Source organism: Malurus melanocephalus, unplaced genomic scaffold (assembly GCF_030028575.1).
Source record: "Malurus melanocephalus ecotype Western Australia unplaced genomic scaffold, MMel_1.1 scaffold_441, whole genome shotgun sequence".
Classification (NCBI taxonomy): Eukaryota; Metazoa; Chordata; class Aves; order Passeriformes; family Maluridae; genus Malurus; species Malurus melanocephalus.
Window position 1 is genome coordinate 173,950 of NW_026623673.1, and position 11,404 is coordinate 185,353.

General features: G+C 44.9%; 1 protein-coding gene across 1 annotated transcript in view; it reads left to right on the plus strand.

Moving 5' to 3' along the window:
- Nucleotides 1–11,404, plus strand: part of GRIN2B (glutamate ionotropic receptor NMDA type subunit 2B) — a 200,620-nt gene that overhangs the window by 64,372 nt on the left and 124,844 nt on the right. The window lies entirely within an intron of this gene.

An 11,404-nucleotide genomic window follows, 5' to 3' on the forward strand; every position in this document is an offset into this window, starting at 1 on the left:
TGGAGAGGAAGCAGAGAAGGAAGCGTGGGTGCCGAAGATCCCACATACAGGCCCGCTGCTCCATCCCCTGCCTTGGGGAATGCTCGCCATCCTTGTGTGTTTCCTTAGCGCTGTGAGGGAGCCACACCGGGGGGACACAGCACCTCCCAACCTTTGAGGGCTCTCAAGATGATGGTAATAACAAGSGATAACTTGCTGCAAGAGCTGTCAGCCTTGTAAATACCAAGCCTATGACAGTAATAGCAGGATGGTCCTTAGTCATATGTTGGGGAGAGGATCTTGGAGAATCCTTGGGGGCCCTGGCTGTGTTGTCAGACAGAGCAGCATCCCCTCACTTGCCAGGGATGCAGGCAAAGCTGTGGGCATCTCTCATCCAGAGAGCAGCCTTCCCTTTGGAATCAGCTGCCCCTCTCTGCCTGCGGAGGAATTGCCTTCTGCTTAATAAACGTCTGCTTGTAATATTCTGAAACAAGGAGGCTAATCAAAGGCCCCATTCTGTGGAACAGGGATGGTAAGTGACAAGATTAATTTCAGTAATCAAGCAGCTTAATTTGGACATTTTTCCCCCTCTTCTGTGTTGCTGATGGAAATTGAGGCAAATCTCATTCTGGAGAGACACTCTTTCCCTGCCTGATACCATCATCTCCAGTACTGAAAATGCTTGTTTAGGCATGGGAGGATGAGGAAGAAAAAGGGGTAGGAAAGGGTCACTTAGGACACTGTCAGTGAATGTGTGTGGACTGCTATGACTGATGTTTCTCGAGCATTTTTCCTCTGGAAAGCTCCCAAAGTGTTTTATAGACTGCATCGCCAAGGCTCCAGTCAGCACTGAAATGCAGTCATCTTGGCTGGATTGCAGCAAGTCTTTGGAAGGACATGGAAATTCAGCTGGTTCAGAGAAGGCAGGCAGGCAGGAGGCTATGATACCACCAAAGGGAAATCATTAGATGTGAAACTGTGTGACGGTRTGGGACTTACCTGAAACACATCTGTGGCTGAAAGGTCTCGCCCCGGCAGTGAAGAATGAATTAAGTCTTCTTCCTACAGTGATACACAGCACTGAGGGGCCCTTTTCTCAACCCAGAGCTGGTGCCACCAGCACAGCCCTCTTACGGTGCTGTGACGTGGTTCTCACTCATCTGCCCAGCCACTGCTGCTGCAATTTTACCTACCCCAGGTCCACCTGTGGAACCTTGCCAGACATGATGTCACTGAGCTCTGGTATCGMTGCAAGCTGAGAACGTTTGTCAGTGATCACCTGGGGGCCTCAGCCCATTTTGTCCATTCCCTGATCACAGAAGATAGTGAGTCAGTTGGTGAGAGGATTGGGGAAAAAAATCCCAGAAAATGTGATTTATGGGCAGGTAGGAAGAACTGAGTTCCTGCTCTGGTGTCATAAGGAAGCACTCCTCCTTTAGTTGCAAATTAGAYAGGGGGATACATTTCCAGTGATACAGCAGAACTCAGGATTGGGTAAAGCCCTTTAGATTAGGTAAAAGTAGTGTTTTTCTGGGGGGTAGTTTGATGCTGGCCTGTGGCTGAGGTGTGTGCGTGGGCAGGCAGGAGACGTCTAATAATAGCTATTTACTCATTCAAACGCCTGTGATCTGAGGAAGCCTGGACAGGCACCCAGTGGCGTGTGACAGAGCCCTCCGGGGCCAGCGGAGGGGTTTAAGGGAATGACGTCCTTGCCCGAGGCASTGAGGTTTCGGGTCTGGCAACTTTCCATGCCTCTCTCTCCAATCCCCCTGCCGAGCACTCCTCCGCTCCTGCYGCCTCTCTCGTGTGACTCCCTCTCGCTTTCACTCCCCGCAGGGAGCATCTTTAACTTGGCTGCACCCCCTGCCATTTTCTGGCAATCAATTTTTTGGGGACAATCCGTGACGTTTTTCTGASCCCCCTCCTTTCCCTCTTCTTCCACTCTCTCTCTCCCTCCCTCCGGCTGACTTGTTATTATGTACTGCAGCTGCCCGGAGGATTTTAAATAGACCCATAATCGCAGAGCAGCTCCTCTTGGAAGTTTAAATATAACCTCCTTGTTAATCTCGCGTGTGGCAGCAGCACAGCACCTGGGGAAGGGAGGAATGGACGAGCACTTACCCGTGGCTGTACATCAGAACTGGGAAGGCTTAGTGAAATTATCAGGAAATTGCTATGTTTATTTTAACCAGAATAGTTCTGAGCGTGGTGGAGCAAGGTGCCAAACTGATGATTTTTGCAGCACGAGATTRTTTTCTTAGATACCATTCCAGGCACATTACGGGAGAAAGCTGCCCTGCCACTGCCCTCCCACTTTTGCTGGCTTAGGTCAGTGTCTTACCCGTGCTCCAGGAAAGTCCCCAAGGAAWCAGTGGGCGGCTGAGACCTCCTAAACCCTTTGCCTTCTGGCAGCAGTGTCTGCTGTTCCTGCAACAGTTGTTTGTGTGGTGCTGATGGAGGTGTTTCAGGGCAGACCCTGCAGTTTAAATTATTTCATGGTAACAGACTGATTTCAATATAATTTCTATTTCTCCGATCAACTAATTTACCCCTCAGACTGGCATATTGCTTGCTGAGCATCATAGTTCAGGGACACTACGGAAGAGATCACAATTAATAATGGATTTTCCAAAGGACCTGTTCTTTGGGAAAAGAACAGAAAAGAGCAAATTTGGTGTCCACTAGTCCATTAAATGTAGTGAGAGACTTTCAAACAGGAACTGTTGCCTGTTGCTTTAAGCTGACAGGATCCCTACCCTTCCTGCATCTCAAATGCAGCCATCTTCTCATACAGAGGAATAAGGGATGTGTGTGAGGGATCACATCCTAACTAGTTCTTGTCCTGTTGCTGGAAGGAGGCTCTGACTGTTCAGGGTTGTGGGTTGTATTTCATCCCACCTGCTGAGCTGGTGCGCACCAGGAACTTTGGTTCCAGAACACTAGAAAGTTTGTATCTTTATTTTCCTCCTCTGTATAAAATAGAAATAAACCCAACCGAAGCCTCATCAAACAACACTTTCCCCCAAACCCACCAAAAATAGAAAAAAAGAAAACAGACAAAGAAAATTAAACAAAAAACGACCTTTTAATTGATGTTGAGCACTACCAAGAAAATAAAGTAGTACTATTGATGTTAAATTATCCATCCGTTCTAATAATCCAGCCATAGTAATTGCTGAGCTGGGGGACTAATTCACAACACATAATTTATTCAGTGAATTTATCTGCTTTTTCTGCTCATGGAATATCAATTGTGCAGACCATAATTTCCTCAAATTTATTTGAATTTATTCAGTGAACTTCTTGGAAAATATTTACTCTATGGATTGATACAGGCTGCTTTACTTAATTATGGTTGGTCAGAGAGATCTATTTGGTATTGTTTCTATTCCCTTGTTGAATGAGTACACAAGCACTTCTGTCTAGAGTACTTGCATATGAACGAGGTAGATGTACACTTCTGCAAATTTTTGCAAATTTCCATACACGAATATGCAGATAAAACTCCTATATGGGAGCACTGACAGCAAACAAACACAGACAAGCTAGGCTTAAGTAATTTAGCATTAAAAAAGTGAATTAATATTTTTAAAGGGCCTAAATTACCAGGACAAAAGTCTTATTTTACAGCAAAGTAATCTAGTCCTCAGTAAACATCACCTTGAATGGAAATAATGAAACATTGAATCAGAACCTAATAATTTTCCTCTTTGCCTTTTTCTGCTGATGAGTGCAGTGATTTCCTGGAGTAAAAGGAAAGCCTGGACATTCATTATGTGAGGATTGTTTTTTTTTCAGCTGTCTGTTTTCATATGACACTTGCTGTAAATGTGCTTGTGTCCTTCAATGGGTAATTCTTGTCTGATTGGGAGACCTGATGTTGTGACTTCCATTRTTGTCTGTTTCTAAGCTGTCTCCCTATCTCCCTCTTCCCATCTCAGAAATGAGATGAAGTGTAGTGTGGCTGAACTGAAACTTTCTGAATGACAGCACTGTAAWTTTTTCCAGATATTTGGCTCTGGTTTATGGTGTAGAAGTGTGAGGGATCGTGTTCATGAGGACATTTGTGCTCACTTGGGAGTAGTGTGGGGTGATCAACACAGAGTAATAGGGAACAAACAGGAAGAGCACTCTTGAGGACTGCAGTGTAGAAGTAGGTTGAAATGCACCTGTGTCAAGTTTGGGAACATGCAGGTACATGTGTCTACAGTGCCTGTTTTGGAGCCCTGGTTTGGGTAGCACCCGCATTAGATYTTAAGGACTCGAGCAGCAAAAATTGTTCAGAGTGTGCAATGCTAACGCTTTTCTGTTTCTTCTAACTGGTCTGGATGACTTTGCACAGTCTGTTAACTTATATAGAAAGATTCTTTGTTACTCCTACTCATTGATCCTAGAAACAATGGGATTATCAGTTATAAGCAAATGAAAAAGAGAAAAAGTGGGAGTGTTATTTACTGATGTGATAACTGAGCCTTCAATATGAGACATCAGCATAAAAGGCAATTATATTCCTAGGTGCCAGGCAGGATATTCCCTGCCAAGGCAGGGAAGTGTCAGTATCATAGTAAAAGTCCCCGCTGTAATTTCCTCGGTGTATAATTCTACATATAATTCCAGTTATTCCAATTAAAGCAAAGTGGAGCCAGAAAAGTATCTGTTTGGGAGAGAGAGGGGAGAACACATTTTACAAGAGAAGAGTTAAGGCAGTGTAGCTTATCTAACCTGGCAAAATTCAGTCTGAGAAAATAGAAAAGGCTGCCCTCTGTCAAGCCCAGAGCGAGGTGAAAATGCCCTGGCAGCAGGAGTRCTCTTCAAGGTAAAGAGCTACTGGTAAAGGTAATGAGTGGCTAGGAAAGGGCTTCAGCAGAAAGTCATCAGTACAGCAACTTTCAAATCACATGGGAAAGGGATAAGCCTAACTTCCCTTCAGTGAGAGCATTATTGGTTCCKGAAAAGAGTAATATGGAAAGACTTTCTGGGAGACCTGGGCTGGGACATCCCTTCCAGACTGCTGCTCCTTAATTATATCAAGTCCTGTGTAGGCACTCTGTTCTTCAGATTTAAAAGGACGTTAATTCAGTTTAGTTCAATTTTCTTCTAAGGGTTGCTTTAATTTAGAAGAACTGTGTCCATTCAAGGCTAATGTGATTTAATGAATTCATGCATACAACTTTAGTTAATTTGGATTAATTTTCCCAATGAGGAATTTCCCGTTCCTCAGCAAGTAGTAGGAATGGCGAAGAATTCATGAGTACTTCAGTTCTGCCTGTGGTTCAGTTCTAAGCTGGAAAGTAGATTTTCTGGCTGCAGAAGTCAGACTGTGGAAGAAACACCTGGCCATGTCTAACATACCTCTCCCTGGAGAGATGCTGAGGAGGCTACAAGCTCCCAGGCCCAGTGTCTCGCCTGTTCTCGGGTGTTTTCCTTTCCTACCATGGAGGCCAAGCAGAGCAGCCTGGCAATATCCTTGTTTGGAAAGAGTGGTGGTGCTGTCCCACGGGAAGGTGAGCTCTGTGGGACAACCTGTTCTGAAAGGTGGTGTTGGGTTTGCTTTGTAAATGGCATTTGGCAGTAGATCATGGGGAGTGTGGGCTGTTTGGCTGTGTGCTAGGGAGCTACCTGCACATAGGAAAAAATAACTTCTTTTTATTCCCTGAACTGCATTCCATTGCGTATGCTTGCCAGCTTCTAGGAAGGAAAATGCATTTCTCTGTAATGCCGTTTTAAGGGGTTTACAGCTCTGCTGCGAGGGGAGGTGTTATTTCTGTCACTGCTATTAGTTGGCGCATCTTTATTTGCCTATTTCTGGCAGGCACATCGTGAGTGGGAGATCTGTGAGCCCTAATCTGCTGGGCTTTGTGAGGTGCACGAAGGGTCAGTGCTGGCAGCCCCGGCCGTGGAGGGCAGCGGCGGAAGGATTTGCTGGTGTCGAGCACGGAGCACGGCTGCTGTGGGAAAGGACCGTGCTGCCGTGGCTCTGCACGTTGCCATGGAAACAAAGCTGGATCCTTAATCGGGATGCTCGTGGACGTCTGCTGTCCTTTTGGCCTCACCTCCTGCTGCCCCTGTCCCAGCGTGGTTGTGACTGCCCCGTGCCAAGTGGGTGGGAGGGGAGCTGGTGGGGAGGGACCTGTGGGGCTGAGGGTGCAGGAGAAGAGCCCAAAGGGAAAAGGTTAAAGTTGTTCCCTGGGTCCTGGCAGTGGGGAACAACCTCTGCTGATGTGATGGGGGCAAAGGGAGCCTGAGGAGCAGGCAGCAAGGCTAAGTCTCCCATTACAGCTGTGGTGGCAAGCACTATGGGATATTGGGGTGCCTAGACACTGCAGGAAGGGAGCGAGTCCTGAGAAGGTCATTGCTACAAGGCATGATATGTGGACCTTAAGGTAGCACCCAACAGGCTAGCTCCAAGAATGATATAATTGTACCATCACAAATTTAACTCAGGGTCTACACTGAAGCCAGTTTTCAGCTTCAAGGACCCAAGGTAATATTTCTGCAAGGTGTTGCTGTGCCTTATGGTCTTTCTAGGTTGCTCAGGTTAGTTCTGGCATCTCTGAGATAGGGATGGGGTGTTGTACAATGTAGACATGGTTTTGAAAGGTCTGAAGATGTGAGGAGGCTGTTGCTGGGGAATTAAAGCAATTGTATAGTGCGCTTAAAACAAGCTTATGCAAAAATGGGTGAGCAGAGAGATCTCATTGTATTCCCTCTGTACTGTGAGCATCAGTTGAGAAGAAAAATTTGCTAAATGAAAATCTTTTCAGTTGTAATACCTAGCTCATTCAATACCTAGAGGGGAGCATTTCAGGGAAACATGCAAGTTGTAGCAAAAGCTCTCGATACCTCAAAAGGCAATAATCTGCCTTCTGTGTCCATAAAGACTGCAAGATAACTGTTAAACTGTGAGGAGGTGGTTTGGTGCAAGCTGTAGGATCAAAGGTGTTTGCCCACTTGCAGCCCTGAAAAATCCCCTACCAAAATTTGCCAGCAAAGGAACTGGTTCATGTCTGCTGTCCRTATCTCAGCAGGAAGGATCGTGGCCAGCCTTCTTAAAGTCCTCCAGACGCTTGTGTCTGAAATGCTGTGTGTGTTAAGTTTAGACTGTAAACTTGCACAGTATCGCTATACACTGTTAAAATGCTGCTGCCAGGGTTCCCAGGTGACTGAGGACTTCTTTTGTCCAATTCCAAGACATACAGTTGACCTTGTGTAAGGAAGCAAACTGCTGTGAGAAGGACTCAGTCCAAGACTTGCATGATTAAAACAGACATGCTGATGCTTATGGAGTGAAATGAAAATCTTCTGGGGACCCAACAACTGAGCATAGCAATGAAACACAGGAATAACCAATGGACTGTGCAAATTACCCCCCTCCCCAACAGCTGAAGGGGAACTCACAGCCCTTGGAAAACTTCCTGTGAAAAAAGATTTAGGATCCTCAGCCCTTTATGTTGGGATGGAGTATGTATATTGTAAAACATTTGAATATGTAAATATGTTATTTACTTTTCCTTCCTTGGATATCCCAGAGTTACAGTATAAAGAGAGATTCTGTACAAAAGCCAGTGAAGGATACCTGGAAATGTTTTTCTACTGATGGATAGAAAGGTTTGTCCATAGCTTACTTCTGAATGCATAGGGAACCCGACCATATTTTCAATTCCTTTTAAAGGATATGATGGCACTATGAAGGTAGTGGGATTAGCCCRAGGAGCAAAAGCATAGAGATCTACACTACCAGCCCTTAGAAACTGCCGGGTGACATAACAAGAGTTGTTGGATGCCAAATGAGCTGTAGAACTGGGTTGATATTTCCATGCAGCGTGCTTCATTCAGCAGGCTTGCCCACTCGGCAAGGCTGCTTGCCTCGAAGAGCACTGACACCAAGATAATAAATGTACATTGATCTTCAACTCTGCTCCTTCTACTCTTAGCACATAGAAGAGGAAAGTGTCCTCTGAGATAAAGGGGGCACAGCTATTGCTGCAGTCTCCTACGCAGTGCAGACCAATGCCCAGTGTAGGAATGTATGCATCCTGAAAGCACTGAGATAATGAAAAGGTTGAGCTCCTTGCACTAGCCATTGCCCTTGAAGGATTTTTTTTTCATCTCAGTGCTTCTTAGGAGGAAATACTCAGAGGTTTTCTATGAAAAAGAGAAAAGGCCTTTCCTACTAGCAAAAACAAAAAAGATCTTGAAGTGAGATGACCAGAGTGATGACTCTGTATCAGTTTTCAGAATTGCTTAGCTGCACCCTGAAATAAAACTTCCTGTAGCTAAACCCTTCCCACAAATAATCCCTCTTGTGACCTGCTGAAAGAAAACACAGTTTTGATTTTGTTTTATATTTGATTTTTTTAGAACCATATATTCTTGGTATATATTGATTACATGATTACTTGTCTCCATGGAAGGTGAGTCCTGAAGGACCATATTTTGACAGGAAGAATAAAGTCTGTTAAGACCACATCTTGAGTGTTTTCACCYACAGTTTGAAGGCATGCAAGCTGTCTTCCTCTGGTCTGTGGCCAGGGCTGTGTAGTGAAGCAGCCTATGTAAACCCTGGCTTCTCTTTGAGATCACTCACCAGAGGCTTAATTAGCTCTGAATGCATGTGTGGTGATGCAGACACTGCTCTTCAGTAAGTCTGGACTGCACCATCAACTGATTTCATTGTCAGATGCTCATCAACTTCAGGTGCTGCCAGCCTGAGTTGGAGTATAGCTGGCATACTGGAGATGAGACAATTTGCCCATCTTGAGACATCCTGCATGTAATTGCCTTTGTACACACGCACATGTATATATATATACATACATATAAATATAAATGTATATGTATATATACACACACCTGCATGCAGTGAGAAACCTGGAGTGCAAGAAGACAGGAAATGAGTCAGAGTGATACAAAGTAGAAGGAAAGACAAAACACCACAGCCTGTGGCTCTTCCCTTGCAGCCAGTACAGTACTGGACATGACTTCTATGACTTTTTGGTTTCTCCCCTCATATGGTCATTTGTTCATCTGTCGTCACAGGTCCCGATCAGGTGATGTTCAGACTGAATAGTTCGTTTCTCCCCTGCTTGCTKTAGCCCCTGCCAATGCTTTCATCTACTTTCCACTCCCCCACTGTGCCAGAGTGTGTGGTTAAGAAAGAGGACAGACAGGAGATGCAGGAAAACAAGATGCATCAGCTTTGCCTTTCTGTCAGTCAGAGTTATTTCAATACCTAACACATCTCTCTCTGGCTTTTATTCTCTTAGATGCTTTTGTTACTCTTATTATTAATGACCAGTAGAGACAAATTCTTTTGCCTTTTTCTGGTGTGTCGATCCTCCACAGAAATCTCAGTGTCTCATGTGCGTGTGTGATCTTGAAAAAGATACTGCAGTTCAGTCTCAGCCTCGGGTTTTGTTTGAAAAAATACAAAGCCTAGATAGAAAAAAATTAATTCAGATACAAAAAGAAAAAAATTAATTCAGATACAAAAAGTATCTTATTTATTATGCTGCTTCTTTTAAATTATGTCAAGGGCATATTGAATATATGGATATATAGATGGCACCTTCTATTAATGTGCAGGTAAGTATAGAAGGAACCTTCAATTATGTGTGCTATGGCACAGAGTTAAGCTAACTGGAAATGGGCTTCTTGACTTTCAWCGTCCAAACAAAAAGCGGTACAAAACAGATACTTGTATCACCCTTATTGCAAAGTCAGACTGACCAATTCCCACTTCCAGATCCTCTTCATTAAACCCTGAGCAGTGTAAATGTTCACGTGCTTAGATCATGGAAGTGGATAGAATGGTCCTTACAGCACCAAATACGGTTGCAACCGTGAATATTAAGTACTTCAGGAACTGTGGGGAAGGTTTCAAGCTCTAGCTCCGCAAATCTCCTGTGGTCCAATCTTTTACCAAGAACAATTTCCAGTTCCTTGGAGTTCAGAAATGGCTGTTCCGTCAACAGGGAGTTTGCCACAATTTCTGTCTCAGTCTCATAACAAAAGCCATGAAAAACAGATATTAATCATCAGGGCAAAGAAAAGGAATGGAAGAGCTATGATCCCAACCAAAAATAATAATAAAAAAAAGTAATGCAGGAGCTGTGGATTTGGCAGAAGATCCCTGTATATGTTTGGATGGGCGTGTGTGCATGCAGGAGGCTCCATGTATTTTGTCAGCGTTTTTATCTATAAAGCTGTAGAAAACCTCCTCTTGACTTTTTAGATGGGAACTTTAGAACGTTTGAGAAAGGAGTTTCTTTCTAATACCTGTGTAAATAACTCCATTGGTCTCAGAGTTTCCARTGAGGATGAGGGGAATCAATTATTGTGTAAAACTTTATGAATCAATTTGGTAAGCAAGACAGACATGATGGCATCTTCCCAACTGTGGTACTCTGCAGTGGTTTATTAGGAAGGGGAGCTGGGTAGAGAGAAGGTAGATGCTSTTTTCATTCATCCTGGAGCACACGAGGTGAGTAACTATGGCCAAAGCAGGCTCTAATGGGGACAGGTGTTCAAGTGCATTGAAATCCTTATTGATGGTTTCAGCCGAGAACTCTCACAACACATTTCAGTGATGTAGTAGCTTTCCAAAGCAGGGGTTTAATCCAGAGGCCTGGTCCAATGGGTCAGGAATCCATCTTCTCCTCAGCTAGATCTGATATCAGAATAAGGGTCACCAGGATGGTGCAGGCTGGGATTTGAACTAGTTAGATTTTCTGATTTGGCAACTCTACTGGACATGAGCTGGAATTTCCACACAGYGCTGATGAACAGATGCCTTAGGGCCAGTTCATGGTTTCTGTGCCTCCTGTTGCCTGGTGCAGACATACACATTCTGTGCTAATGAGACAGCTGCTTGCCAGCAGCATGCCCAAGCAAAAATGGACCACGGTAYTGTTCCTTCATTTTATGCCCAGATTATTTAATCCTATTCTGCAAGTATAAGGTGGGAGTAAAATCCTTCTTAAAATGAAACCAAACAGAGTTTTTTTCTTGCCTGGTATACAGAACAACTATTTGACTTCCCTCCTATCCCAGCCCTTGCTGTAAAATACAGATTGGAGTGAGCTGAGGTGAGTCGGGTTTGGGAGAGATCAAGGCAGGAAGGAATTGCACTCTGAGCAAGCAGCACCTCCTTTCCAAAGTGATGGAATCTGCTGTGGAGGTGCAGTGCAGGGAACTGTGGATACTCACRGTCTCAGAAAGCTGTGAGTGTGAAATGGCTGAATGCCTACTCCCAGGCTCACGGGGAGAAAAGGYGGGCTCACTTCTTTCCGAGTACCCCGCAGACCCTCTCCCCGCGCATCTGCAGTSCCGGCAGGCGGCCGGGGTTGAGCCCGCGCTGTGGCTTGGGCAGTGACGCCCAGCGCCAGTCTCGGCAGCCCCTACGCCGACGGGCCGAGCCGTGCCG